Below are 14,890 nucleotides of genomic sequence, written 5' to 3' on the forward strand. Positions count from 1 at the left end.
GAAATTGCCAAAAAAAGATTTTGAGGTTTCTTGGCAATAAAACCCAGACAACATAAGCTAAGGAAGCATGGGATTCCTGTATCCATGTTATACTGCGTGTGAAAGGAGTAAATAAAAAAAAAGTCACTTGCCTTCTAGATATTGGATCACAGGTTAACTGAATTTCAGAAAGTTTCTGTCAAAAATATTTAACTCAGCCACTCAGTCACCCACCTCAAGAGGTGGGAACAGGGAGAAGGTTATGCTACTTCTTACTACAACCCCATTTTATCTTCAGTGTCATATGTAGGGAGGAGTTGCCTGACAGTTCTATTTCTTCACAGGCTTTGTGGTGCAATTGGTAGGTTGCTTGTCTACTGCTCCCTTGACCTGAATTGAAATGCCCTACTAGGATTTCTGTCAGGCAGCTGGCCTCTAGCCAACTCAGCCATCCGCCCACCTCAGTTAGTAAGGGGCCCTTTTACTAAGGCATGCCCAAAAGTGGCCTCCGCTGGTGTAGGTGTGTGTTTTGGTCACATTCTGGTCCATTTCCTGAGTGTGCTGGAAAATGGACGTGCGGCAAAATGAAAACTAGTGCACGTCCATTTTCGGCCTGAGACCTTAACGCCATCCATTGACTTAGTGGTAAGATCTCATGCGCTAACTGGGCAGTAAGTGTCCAGTGCTCGCCAACTGCCAATTACCACCGGGTAAGTGCCCCGCGGTAGAAAATAGAAAATATTTTCTACCATGTGTTTTGGGCACACGCCAAAAATGGAATTACCGCCCAGGGCACATGGTAGCTAGGTGGTAGTGCCAATTTGATGTGCACTGGACGCTCATAGGCGCCTACACGCCTTTGTAAAAGGGCCCCTAAATGAGTACCCAGCCTAGGCCAGTGGGAAAGATTATTGGGGAAAGCAATGACAAACCACCCCACTAATATTTTGCCAAGAATCCATCACGCAAGTGGCAGCTGCCATATATCATTTACAATTTGGTATTTATTTATTTATTTATTTGTTACATTTGTATCCCACATTTTCCCACCTATTTGTAGGCTCAACGTGGCTTACATAGTACCGGAGAGGCATTTGCAGACTCCGATGTGAACAAGTACAAAGTGATGTTGTGGTAAGATAAAGTTCATGTGGCACATTTAAAATCTGCTCCCTTTCACACAAGATACTATATGGAGAAGCCCCTGAATACATGCTCAGTCTCATCGATCTGCCACCTAGAAATGCCCTCAGATCTGCAAGGACCTACCTCAATCTACATTACCCCATCTGCAGGAATGTCAAATACAAGACCCTTTATGCTTCGTCCTTCCCTTACATCAGTCCAAAATCTTGGAATGGTCTGCCAAAACAACTTAAAGAGCTCGTCGATCACCAACTGTTCAAGAAGACCTTAAACACATTCTTATTGAAGAGGCTTATTCCACTGGCAACTCCACTGTTTAACCTCACTCACTTGTAGACGCTTCACCCCTGACATTTTCCCTGTGTCATCCCATGTTCCTTCCCCTCCTGTCACATTCCGAATTTGTGCCATCTATGTATTGTATTGTATCCTCTTGATTTAATGTAAGCCACATTGCGCCTGCTCCTGTGGGAAAATGTGGGGTACAAATGCACCAAAAAAAATAAATAAATAAAATTAGGGCATCGTATAACGGAAGAGTTGTGTTATGTCCATTATGTACTTTAGTTTTGTTGTGTTGCAGATATCAGGCATTTATGTTGAATCGGCAGGGTATGCCTTTTTAAACAGGTTAGTTTTTAATGTTTTTTCTGGAAGTTTAGGTGATCATACGTAGTTTTCAAGGCTAAGTTGATTTGTATTTGAGTCCTTTGAAGCTTGGGTAGTGCAGATCTAGGTACGTTCGTGTTGATTCGGATGTGTTTCTAGTTGGTAGGTCGATCAAGTCTGTCATGTATAGTTGGCTACCTTTTACCTCTATTTCCTGGCTAAGAACTTGGCACTGGAAATCTTGTGGAGGTTTTAAGGGACACAGAGCACCTTTTTGTTTGGGTGTGCCAAACAAACCCATCTTTAGTCCTGCCTTAAGCGCTCTACTTGCTAGTGCTGTGTTAGGCAACATATTGGTTGGGGCCATGACTCCCGGTGACCCACCCTATTCTGCTGCCTATGGTTTTAACCCTTATTTTCCCAGACATCAAAACAAGTAGTGGATGCTTGGAATGCCCTCCCGCGGGAGGTGATGGAAATGAAAACGGTAACAGAATTCAAACACGCGTGGGATAAACATAAAGGAATCCTGTTCAGAAGGAATGGATCCTAAGGAGCTTAGCCGAGATTGGGTGGCAGAGCCGGTGGCGGGAGGCGGGGATAGTGCTGGGCAGACTTGCACGGTCTGTGCCCTGAAAAGAACAGGTACAAATCAAGGTAAGGTATACACAAAAGGTAGCACATGTGAGTTTATCTTGTAGGGCAGACTGGATGGACCATGCAGGTCTTTTTCTGCCGTCATTTCGTTTACTAAGTATGACTGTACCAGTAATAATTTCTGGACTGGATCAATTCAAGCTCAGGTATATTTTTGAACTTTGATTCAAGTACTTTGCCTGATAAGTTTTAAAAAATATATTTTTTTCACATTGTTTCTTTCTTTCTTTAATGGTTCTTATATCTCACATTATCCAAATTCCATTATTCAGTTCTATGTGGTTTACATTTGATGGAAAAGAAGTAGAATTAACACACTTTGTACAGCATAATATATAATAAAATCAGGCAGCAAGAGAGGTTTACAGTAAAATTGCTCAAAAAGAAATCGATTTGCACTAAAGTTTTTAAGGCTAACTAATAAGTGTGGCAATCAAAGGAGTTTTACAGTAATTGCTCAAGAAAAAAAAAACAGTCATATAATATTTTTTATTTTTTTTGTTACATTTATACCCCACATTTTCCCACCTATTTGCAGGCTCAATGTAGCTTACAAAGTATCGTAAGGCGATTGCCATTACGGATGATAACAAATACAAGGTTGTGTTATGGTCACAGGTGCAAGTGTTTCAGGCATCATGGGGTTAAGGATAATAAATTGTCTAGTATGATTTTTATGTATTTATTTATTACATTTGTACCCCGCGCTTTCCCACACATGGCAGGCTCAATGCGGCTTACATAGTAACAATATGAAGAATTACAAAGTCGTAAGGAATTAAGCGGTAGGAGGTAGGCGTAAGGAAGATGGAGAGGAATCGATATGGGATAGCAATAAGGATATTGGGAACCATGGTCAGTGTATAGTCATAGATTACCTTGTGTTGCTGGGTGGGGGGATTTATGTTGGATCGGTGGGATAAGCTTTTTTGAAGCGGTGGGTTTTCAATGATTTACTGAAGTTTAGGTGGTCATGTATTGTTTTCACTGCATATGGGAGTCCATTCCATAGTTGCGCGCTTATGCAGTGGAAGCTAGATGCGTGAGTTGTTTTGTAATTTAGCCCTTTACAGTTTGGGTAATGTACGTTTAGGTACGATCGTGCTGATCCGAGTCTGTTTCTAGTTGGTAGATCAATGAGGTCTGCCATGTATCCTGGGACTACGCCGTAGATGATTTTGTGGACTAAGGTGCAGATTTTTGAAGATGATCCGTTCTTTGATTGGGAGCCAGTGCAGCTTTGCTCGAAGGGGTTTGGCGCTGTCGAATCGTGTTTTACCATATATCAGTCTGGCTGCTGAGTTTTAGATAATATTCCTGCTTATAATCGAACGAGAAAAACGCCCAAGTTCCGACCTAAATCGGGAGATGGACGTTTATCTCACAAAAATGAATAAAGCGGTATAATCGAAAGCCGATTTTTGGACGTTTTCAACTGCACTCCGTCGCGGATGCGGACAAAGTTGATGGGGGCGTGTCAGAGGTGTGGCAAAGGCGGAACTGGGGCGTGGCTATCTGCCGAACAAAGATGGGCGCATTTCACCGATAATGGGAAAAAAGTATGCGTTTTTAGCTAGAATTTAGGACACTTTTCCTGGACCCTGTTTTTTCACGAATAAGGCCCCAAAAAGTGCCCTAAATGACCAGATAACCACTGGAGGGAATCGGGGATGACCTCCCCTGACTCCCCAAGTGGTCACTAACCCCCTCCCACCACAAAAAAATGATTTTTCACAACTTTTTATTTTCACCCTCAAATGTCATACCCAGCTCCCTGGCAGCAGTATGCAGGTCACTGGAGGAGTTGTTAGGGGGTGCAGTGGACTTCAGGCAGGTGGACCCAGGCCCATCCCCCCCTACCTGTTACAATTGTGCTGCTTAATGCTTAGTCGTCTAACCCCCCCAAACCCACTGTACCCACATGTAGGTGCCCCCCTTCACCCCTTAGGGCTATAGTAATGGTGTAGACTTGTGGGCAGTGGGTTTTGAGGGGGATTTGGGGGGCTCAACACCCAAGGGAAGGGTGCTATGCACCTGGGAGCTCTTTTACATTTTTTTTTTTTTTTTTTGTAAAAGTGCCCCCTAGGGTGCCCGTTGGTGTCCTGGCATGTGAGGGGGACCAGTGCACTACGAATCCTGGCCCCTCCCACGAACAAATGCCTTGGATTTATTCGTTTTTGAGCTGGGCGCTTTCATTTTCCATTATCGCTGAAAAACAAAAACGCCCAGCTCACAAATTGTCGAATAAAACTTGGGCGTCTATTTTTTCCCAAAATACGGTTCGGTCCACCCCTTCACGGACCCGTTCTCGGAGATAAACGCCCATGGAGATAGGCGTTTTCGTTCAATTATGCCCGTCATTGTATCTAAGTATAACAGTGTGAAGCCACAGAAGATTTACAGTAATATTTGCTTAAGCACATCAGAAGAAGAAACATCACAGTTCAGAAAACAATGATATATTTCAGCTGAAGTAGAAACTTGTTGAAAAGGAACGCCTTTAGGAATTTGCAGAAAGCTAAGTCGCTAGAGATACATTTTATTTCACCTGGGGATGGAGTTCCACCATTTGGCAACTAAGTGAGAGAAATCCCTATTTAGCATTGATTTAAATCTGATGTTTTTTGTAGTTGGGAAAGCATAGAATGAGAATCTCTTGAGGATGGAAACACATTTCGGACAGGAAAATCTATCAATTCCAACATCTAATCTGGGGTCATCCCAAATGAACATGCAAGTTTTGAAAATGATTCTGGCTTTGATGGGGAGCCAAAGTAATCTGATCAGGAGTGGAGATGCCCTATCAGATAGTATTATTAGATAGTAAGCTGGTAAGCACTGTTCCAGTACTGTAGCTTGGCCTGAATTATACAATCCTGACTATGAATTATATAATAGAGAAAAATGTGATAAGTACTCCATAATTGTTTAGCTACTATGCCCTCCATTACTTTCACAAATAGAGGTACTGAAGCTATTGGTCTATAGTTAGTCACATCACTTTTCTTTCCTAATGGGTTTCTAGGAATTGAACTTTTGTCAACCAAGTACAAAAATAATCCAACAAATGTATAACTCCAAGTTTTGAGATAGTAAAAGGCTTTTTCTAACGTTCACATTAAAAGCTAAAAGTAAAAGATTATTGGGAGGTGGGGGGGGGGGGGGGGAGTTATCAAGGTAACGTAGTAACATAGTAGATGACGGCAGAAAAAGACCTGCACGGTCCATCCAGTCTGCCCAACAAGATAAACTCATATGTGCTACTTTTTGGGTATACCCTACTTTGATTTGTACCTGTCCTCTTCAGGGCACAGACCTTATAAGTCTGCCCAGCACTATCCCCTCCTCCCAACCACCAGCCCCGCCTCCCACCACCGGCTCTGGCACAGACCGTATAAGTCTGCCCAGCACTATCCCTGCCTCCCAACCACCAGCACCGCCTCCTACACCGGCTCTGGCACAGACCGTATAATTCTGCCCAGCACTATCCCCGCCTCCCAACCACCAGTCCTGCCTCCCACCACCGGCTCTGGCACAGACTGTATAATTCTGCTCAGCACTATCCTCGCCTCCCAACCACCAGCCCCGCCTCCCACCACCGGCTCTGCCACCCAATCTCTGCTAAGCTCCTGAGGATCCATTCCTTCTGAACAGGATTCCTTTATGTTTATCCCACGCATGTTTGAATTCCATTACCGTTTTCATTTCCACCACCTCCCGCGGGAGGTGTGGTAAAAGGCACTTCCTTAGGATTTACTCTCAGCATCCTACTAAAACATTTTCCTTAAAAACCATAGAGGTCCTTTTACTAAGTTGCATTAGGTTCTAACGCATGCCTAATGCAACAAAAAAATAAAGCATAACGAAGAATGCGCTATTAGTTTTGGGATGTGCACGTACTAACCGCATGCTAATTAAATTTTATATAACAGTTGGCAGTAAGTACTCTCGTGGTAATTTTAAAAAAATGGCCAAGCACTAATGGCAACCTTAGCGCACACTAAAAATTCAATGTTAGGATGTGGAAATATTATCTCAACTTATTGATACCTAAATGCCATTATCTCCACTGAATGAAAAATGATGAAAATATATCAAAATCTACTACTGTTAAATATTTATTCTTTTTTCTGAGAAGGAAAATAGGGCCTCACAGAGCTCCTAGATTTTAAATTATCTATTGGCGCTAAAGCGGATGCAATGCTATCCTCTGTCCATCATTGGCCCAAAAAAACCTTCTCTATGTGGTGTGATGATCAGTGATCAATTATGAAAAATCACTCTCGTGTGTACTAGCCTTGAGTTCTGTGTGAATCTACACCGTCTATAGCTATTCGTATAAGCACATCCGCAGGATCCTTTATCTTATAAACGTAACCTGCAGGGCACTGCCAACCATACAGTTGAAAGAACACTTACCTTTCACACTGGGGAAGTTCAGATCGTTTCTCTAGCGGTGGCCAGCATTTCGTAAAACTGCTTCAGGGTCTTGATAGCGCAAATATATTCAAAACGTTCTGTCTCAACTCGCCTGTGCTCTGAATAGCTGTACTTTGCCCAGCCAGCCCCTTTTTAAAAAAATATATACTCTGTATAGCCGTGTGCAAACTTTAGCCTTAAGGAAGCAGTGTGTGCTCTGCCTCACTGTGTGCTTTTGTGTCTTTACTAGAGAAGGTGTGCACACAGTGTTACACAACACTTGTATTTGCAGCCAGTGAGAAAAGGCATGCTCTCTGGGGCAGCAGAAGGTCAGAGGAGTATGGGTGCAGGCAAGAACAATTTTTTCCCTGTCATTTTGAAGGGCCTTTTTCACTAGTAGAAAATCATAGATTGAAAACTGACTTCTAATGTTATTAAGTCAGAAAATTAATTGACAATTATACTATGTCTTGAACTTTCATTCTGAATACCTCCCCTTCCCTCTTTTTTTTTTTAATGCCAGGCTGAAGCTCTGCTTTTAGTTCCTGAGCTGAAATTCCAGTGGGCAGGCTAGAGTCAGGGAGATTGCAGATTGGCTCTGGTTAGCCAGCAGAGGCTGCTGTTTGGTTAGCGATTACTTGTGACTTGAACATCACTGTTATAGGAAGCAGAGAAATCTAGGGCATGCTAATTGGGAAGTTACACAGGTCTATTAGTTAACAGGCGTTTCACACATGTAATTGCTGCTTTTGTTTTGCTGTTATTGAAATGTAGAAAGTGACATTTGGAAAATTAAAGCTGTTTACTGCTTGCCAGAAGCAGCGATGGCAATTTCAGAAAACCAGATTCCAAATATGTGAAGCATATTTAAGAATATTTTACAGCAGTAGGTCACTTTTGAAGCTAATCTATTGCAGATGATTTGTGACTGACTCGGAGACAGAGGGCCCAATGCACAAAATTTACCGGACCAGCAACGTGCATTTTTGACCAGTTTCAGCCAGTTCAGCGACCACGTGATTCAGCACGAGATGCAGAAAAGGGCATGGCAGCAGACAACGGAAATGGTATGATAATGTATTTAAATGAGCTGATTAGTATTTAAATGTGCATTCCAAGGGATGCACAGCTATTTCTGAGCGATGCATACAAAGGACTGCCTACCTTTAGGAAGAGACATTTTATGGGAGGTGAGGAGCTGTTGTAGCAGGGCCTTTGCAGTTCTTCATTATTGTTAGTCAATGAGGTGGTGGGATCAACAGTGACCAGAGGCGATGCAGCTCAGCCGGTTCTCCCTCCTCATCCTCTCTTTGGACTGTAGATGACAGACCCCCAGCCACGGGAAATCAGTTTGTTTCCTGCAGGCTCTGGCAGTCGGCAGGGAAAGGAAAGTAGCTCCCTCCCTCTACTGCTGCTTCTCAGCTCTGACTGTTGGCGGGGGGAGGAAAGCAGCTCCCTCCCCCTACTTCTGCTTCACGGCTTTTCCAGTACCAGACTGCCATGATGGGCTTGAAGTGTTCTGGCAATTGGTTTTTTCCTCTGAAATGATTCCTCTTAGTATATTAATTCAAAAGGAGTGAAGCCTGTGAAACTGGGATTACCTTAATCAGTGGAAATTGGATTAAAGATTCAAGTGTTTGCATTGTTAAATAATTTCTGGTTTTAAAAGAGAAAAAAATGAAATCAGGTGCATTATTTCCACTAATATTGGATAATAAGTATGTTTCCAACGAAATTAATTGACTATACAACGTCTTGGGTTTGAAGAAGCCAACCAGACGATCAATGTGGAATAATGATTCAGATAAATAATAACTGGGGATAATCAGGTTAATGCCACGTTTTCTTTGTTTACTGTTGTTTAATTGATCTCCTTGTCTTGTTTCACTCTCCCTATTTATTTTGTGGTCTAAGAAAGAGAAAGATTGTATAAAATCCATTTCTCTTGTTGAGATTGTTTTCTTTTAATATTGTATTAATGTACAGTCATCTCTGTATTACTGTTTGCAAGTGACCCTTGTAAAATGAAAAATTATAAATAAATGATTAAAAAAAAAATTATCGGCAATACATGTGGCTTTCATACACACAGCTTGTTTGCGTATATGAAAGACGTGAAATACTGTGGAGGCATTCTGTTTATGTGCACAGCAGCCACGCTTTCCGATTGACTGCTATGAATATGCCCTGGCACTTTCCCTACTGAACTGCACGCTAAAAGTCCATGCAGCTCATTTGCATGCGATGTATTTTGAGAATCGCTGACTATCTCCACCTCGGTAATTTTTACTGAGGTGGAAAGAATGAGTGGTTCTTTTTGGAGACTTTTGTGCATTCCCCCCAGATTGATGCTTTTCTTTAATTTTACATGCAACATACCATGACCTTTATCACATGAAAACCAAAGGCGAGAAACACCCTCCTCCAAGAATGTTAGTTGTTCTACAAGGACCAAAGAAAAATATCCAACATTTTTTTTTCTTTTTTTGCCTTGTGTGGGTGCAACATCTTCATATACTCTGCCATTTACAAGCCTTTAGGGATTTTGTAGAATTCAGACATCTGTTTACTTGAAATGCCTGCCATCATTACTTCATAAGGATAGTTTGTAAAACTTGTAATACTACAGCAATATCGTTCATATTAATCAGACTCTTAAGATATACAGGGGGCTAGATTCTATATATGGTGCTAAAAAAAGTGCTATTCTGTTAGCCGTGGTTGAATGTTGGGTGTGGTTTGTAGAATAATGCTTATACTGGGGAATTGTGCCTAACTTTAGACATGGCCCATTGCACCAACTGAAACATAGGGCAAATGTACATGCCTACATTAAGTGCATATCCCCGTTATTCTATAACAATGCATGTTAATTTTAGGAACACCCCCCATTACACCCATGACCTTCCCATTTACGCACCTCCTTTTCCAGATCACTTGTAAATTCCGCACCTAAATTTATGTGAATAAATGCCAATTAAATCTAATTAGTGCCAATAATTGATTGTTAAAAAGTCAATTATTGGCACTAATTAGCTCATTCAATTAAATTACATGCACAAATTGGGCACGTGCCCAGATTTGCATGCCAATTTTTTTTTTCAACTTTGAATTTTTATTAAATAGTCACAGCTTAATGACATAACATAACACCGCATGTCCAAACTGTTTGCAACAGCCCACACAGGAGCCAACATTAGTACAAGCACTCGCACAAACTCTTTGCGCATAATGATAACCCCCCACCCCCCTCCTAGTCGTAATTATACCCTAGAGACCAAAAAGCTAAAAACCAGAGCTCCGCACCCGGGGACTAACTGGACCCAGGAGTCAATATGATGGCGGCTCCGGGGCTCAAATACTAGAGTAAGGTTTAACCCCACTTAAACAACCATCCCCACCCCGAGCTGCAAGCCAAAAATCAACATAAACGTGAATGCTTTTGTACATCTCTTGTTCCCCCAACATCCCAATCCCTCCAACTATCCCCTCCCTATCCCCAGACCTCCAGCCCACCCCTACTCTCCCCTCTGCATCTAACCCCCTCCCCCCCACCCTATGCACCTAAATTCTCTTCACCCCTGCTAGTAAACGAACCCACCCCAATTGCATGCCAAATTTTGGTGAATTTTATAGAATCAGGGGGAAGATGACCTTAGCCATGAGCATTTGTATTTTGCCCAAAACAAACAAGTTTACTATAAATTGCTTTTTAAAACTCACAGTTGTAGGTTTAATACACGAAGCCTGGCTTCCTCTATGAAGACAAAAAATGTGCTATTATCATTACTATTATGATTATTATAATTAAGAGTATCAAAGTTCCTGAACAAAAGAGTTATCTCCTGACACAGCTATGCAAAACAGAGCACCTCTGCCGAGAAGTTTTGGTTATTGATAGTTTAGATTCCATTAGAGGATCAGTTGGTTTATTTCCCACTGACGGCTTCATTCCAGGACCACAGTGCGACGGGGACAAGAGTATTTCCATTTGGATGAATGGAAGATAAACAGATTTATGTATTTATATGTTGTTGGTAACATTTTGGGGCAAATTTGGACCTTAAGATTTAATTTGGGGAAAAAAGATACCCATAATGGTTCGTTAATTTGTACATGATAGGGAATTTTTTGGAAACCGTCATTTTTCTCCCATGTTGGGAGTCTTTTTCACTGTTTCTTTTTTCCCCTATAGTGAAGAGAAACCAGTGATAGTAATAAGTGCTCCCGTAGGTTGAATGCTAGTTTTTAACTGCACCAGTTGGAGCCTATGACGTTTTAATTTTTTATTTTTTTAGAGTTTATATTTAATATTTTTATTAATTTTGACATTCACGTTTACATGTAAATGTCTAAGAAATATCCTTAATATTTAACATGGAAATATACATTCTTAAGACCTTTTCTTTCAAATTTTCTCCACAATCCTATTTGATGCAAGTACAAGGTAATATAATTTTAACAACAAAGAAAAAAAATATCTTTAAAGCAAGGAGGAGCTGAGAAAAACTCGCAGTCTACCTATAGCGTCAGCTTGTGGGAGTATACAAAGATTTTCTAACACTTTCTTTAGAAATTATGAATTGCAACATTTTGGGGGGATCAAAAAAAAAAGATAATCATGATTTTCCAGGGACACAAAACATCTACAAGGAAATTTTAATTTAAACATAGCTCCTACGTTGAGAACTCTTGGTTTAAGCGCCAAAAATTCGCTTCTTCATTTTTGTGTGTCTCTGTCCAAGTCTGGAAAAACTTGAATTTTACTTCCCCCCCAAAGTGCATTAATATGACGAAACTAAACTCTGACAATATTATTCCTGTCCGATTCCAGGGCAAAAGACACTTTTATTTATTTATGCATTCTTGTATCCCACTATTATCCAAAAGCAAGTTTTGGTTCAAAGTGGCTTACAATTTACAGTGAGGTTACACTGTCATTTTACAGTTTTAATTTAGGAAAATGTGCGTAGCTTGTGTGGTTGGCTGTAGAATTTTTTTTTTTGTTACATTTGTACCCCGCGCTTTCCCACTCATGGCAGGCTCAATGCGGCTTACATGGGGCAATGGAGGGTTAAGTGACTTGCCCAGAGTCACAAGGAGCTGCCTGTGCCTGAAGTGGGAATCAAACTCAGTTCCTCAGGACCAGAGTCCACCCTAACCTCTATGCCACTCCTCCACTAGCAGCATTCAATGTAGAAGCCTGCCCTTGCAGATCAGCAACACGGCCGCGCAGGCTTCTGTTTCTGTGAGTCTGACGTCCTGCACGTATGTGCAGGACGTCAGACTCACAGAAGCAGAAGCCTGCGCGGCTGATCTGCAAGGGCAGGCTTCTACATGGAATGTTGCTAGTGGAATAGCAACATTAACATTCCATGTAGAATCTCAAATAGTAGCAACATTCCATGTAGAATCTCCAATAGTATCTATTTTATTTTTGTTACATTTGTACCTTGCGCTTTCCCACTCATGGCAGGCTCAATGCGGCTTACATGGGGCAATGGAGGGTTAAGTGACTTGCCCAGAGTCACAAGGAGCTGCCTGTGCCTGAAGTGGGAATCGAACTCAGTTCCTCAGGACCAAAGTCCACCACCCTAACCACTAGGCCACTCCTCCACTTTTGAAACGGCATGTTTTGAGTTCTTTTCTGAACTGAAGGTAGTTATAGATGCTTCTTGTGGCTATTGGTAATGAGTCCCTCCATTTTGATCCCAGGTAGCTGAATCCTGCTCTGTAGATGGTTCTATATGTTATGTTTCTGCCGTTGAGTAGGTGAAGAAATAGGTAACTTCTTATTTCTGGATTTGCGTTTCTTTGCGATACTTCTATCACGTCTCGCATGTATTCAAGTGTCATTCCAAACAGTATTTTGAAAGTGAGGGTGCTGGCTTTAAAGATTAGTCTTGCTTTGATTGGCAGCCAGTGAAATGGTTCGAGTAGTGGGGTAGCTTTTTGAGGTTTCATTTTTGATAACTAGTATGTGAACTGGCCTCTGGGACTTTTATGTGGTTAACTTTATGATACAATTTTTTTTTCAGTATATAGTTCATGAATTGTTTTCTATTTGCGTCTTCTTTAATATAGTTATACATCAGGGTGATTATTATTATTCAGGTCAATACTCAAATTGATTTAATCAGGCAGGAGAGGTTCCTGCTCACTTAAATCACGCTCGGTGGGCCGGCCACCAAAATTCAGTGGCGCTTAACTGAGCAGTGCAGCTGGATATCAGCACTGGTTAGGAGCAGGGTTGCGCTAGAGTTGGGGGGGGGGGGGGGGGAGAAAGAAGTCTATGCGGGTGTCAGCAATATTCAGTGCCAGCAACTGCACAGCTAAAAGACCAAATGGGATCACATAAATCTCAGTCCTAACTTTAGTCTCTTAGGCAGAGCTGCCAAGGGGGTCAGCCACCTGAGCAGGAGATTTAGGGCCTGCCCATAGCTCCGCCCAGCCCACTCATACCTCCACTCAACCTGCCCTTAGCTCCACCTAGAACTGCCCATAGCTCCGCCCAGAACCACCCACAGCTCTGCCCACGGCAAAGTCTCCCTTTCCAGCGACAGCTGGAGACACCTTGTAAAGAACATCATTTCCTGCTGCCGCGAGACCAGAGGCAGCAGGAGATGACGTTTAATGAAGGCATTTCCTGCTGTCCATGGAAATGGAGCTGTTCAGCAGGAGATCCCAGCACTCCATTGGGACTGCGGGAGATGACTCGCGAAAGTGGGAGTCTCCCGCTGAAATCCACTGAAAGCGGGAGACTTGGGCAGGTCTGCTTAGGGGCCCTTTTACAAAGACACGGTAAGGCTACCATGTGGGTAGACAGTTTCTGTTACTTAGGCATTGTTCTCAATTCGTGCCTCTTGTTTGAGCCACATTGTGTATGTCCAGTTTTTTGTGGAGAATGAACATGACTGTACATGTCAGTTAACACACGACCCTTGCCATGCACTGCCACTTGTACAGTAATGCAGGTGCACTGACCACCTCCTAACATGCAATGAAAGACTTTTCAGGGCAGTATCTAAAGAGGAAATGCTGAGCATGCTCCGAGCAGTTAACACGCAGCCTTTGCACTTACTGTGAATTTAATTTTGCTGTTAAAAACACGGTAAGTGCAAAAACAACCTCTAAATACACTGCTGCATGATCTTTCCTACTGGATCCCGCCATTAAAGTGTGTTTATAAGATGACAATAATAGGATTGCATCACACATATTAACCATAAATTGAGAACATTAAATCCATTCAAATTACTCATTGATGGATTAAATTATTAGAGTTAGAATTGAAGTGCCCATTCTGTATAGATTTACACACCTAATTAACCACTTTTAAAATCATTCATACAGTAATTAATTTCTCTTAAAGATGTCTATCATTTGCCTAACAGAATGAGTGTTTTCTATTAGAAAGAACAATTATGTAATGGATTCAGTGTGAATTTGCACTTAAATATCTTTTGCTGAAGAAGAAAAAAACTGTCCGTCACAAATAATTCAGCTGGAATGCAAATCACTGTTGAAGGACAGATAAGCAGAACATAAATGGTTTCTGTTATTTTCTTATATCATCTTAATCTAATGCATGAAAATCAGTATCTTAATAAAAAAACATGTAACCTCAACTTGTTTGATTTGTTTGGATAATTCAATTCAAATGCAAATAATGCTGTTTACAAATATAAATATCTCATAGGGGTCCTTTTACTAAGGTGCGCCGAAAACTGGCCTGTGCTGCTGTATACGCGTGTATTGGACGTGCACAGGTCCATTTTTTCAGCGCACCTGTAAAAAAGGCCTTTTTTTTGGGCCGAAAATGGACGTGCGGCAAAATGAAAATTGGCGCGCGTCCATTTTGAGCCTGAGACCTTCCTGCCTGCCACCCATTGACTTAGCGGTAAGGCATCACGCGTTAACCAGGCGGCAATCAGCATGTGTACAATGTCGATTACCACCCAGTTAGCGCCGCATGCCAGAAAACTTTCCGGCGCGCGTAGCGGATGCACATAAATAAAATTACTGCCCAGGCCACGCAGTAGCCGGGCGGCAGTTCAAAATTGACGCGTGTAGGATGTAC

Source organism: Microcaecilia unicolor, chromosome 10, assembly GCF_901765095.1.
Source record: "Microcaecilia unicolor chromosome 10, aMicUni1.1, whole genome shotgun sequence".
In the NCBI taxonomy this organism is placed as follows: domain Eukaryota; kingdom Metazoa; phylum Chordata; class Amphibia; order Gymnophiona; family Siphonopidae; genus Microcaecilia; species Microcaecilia unicolor.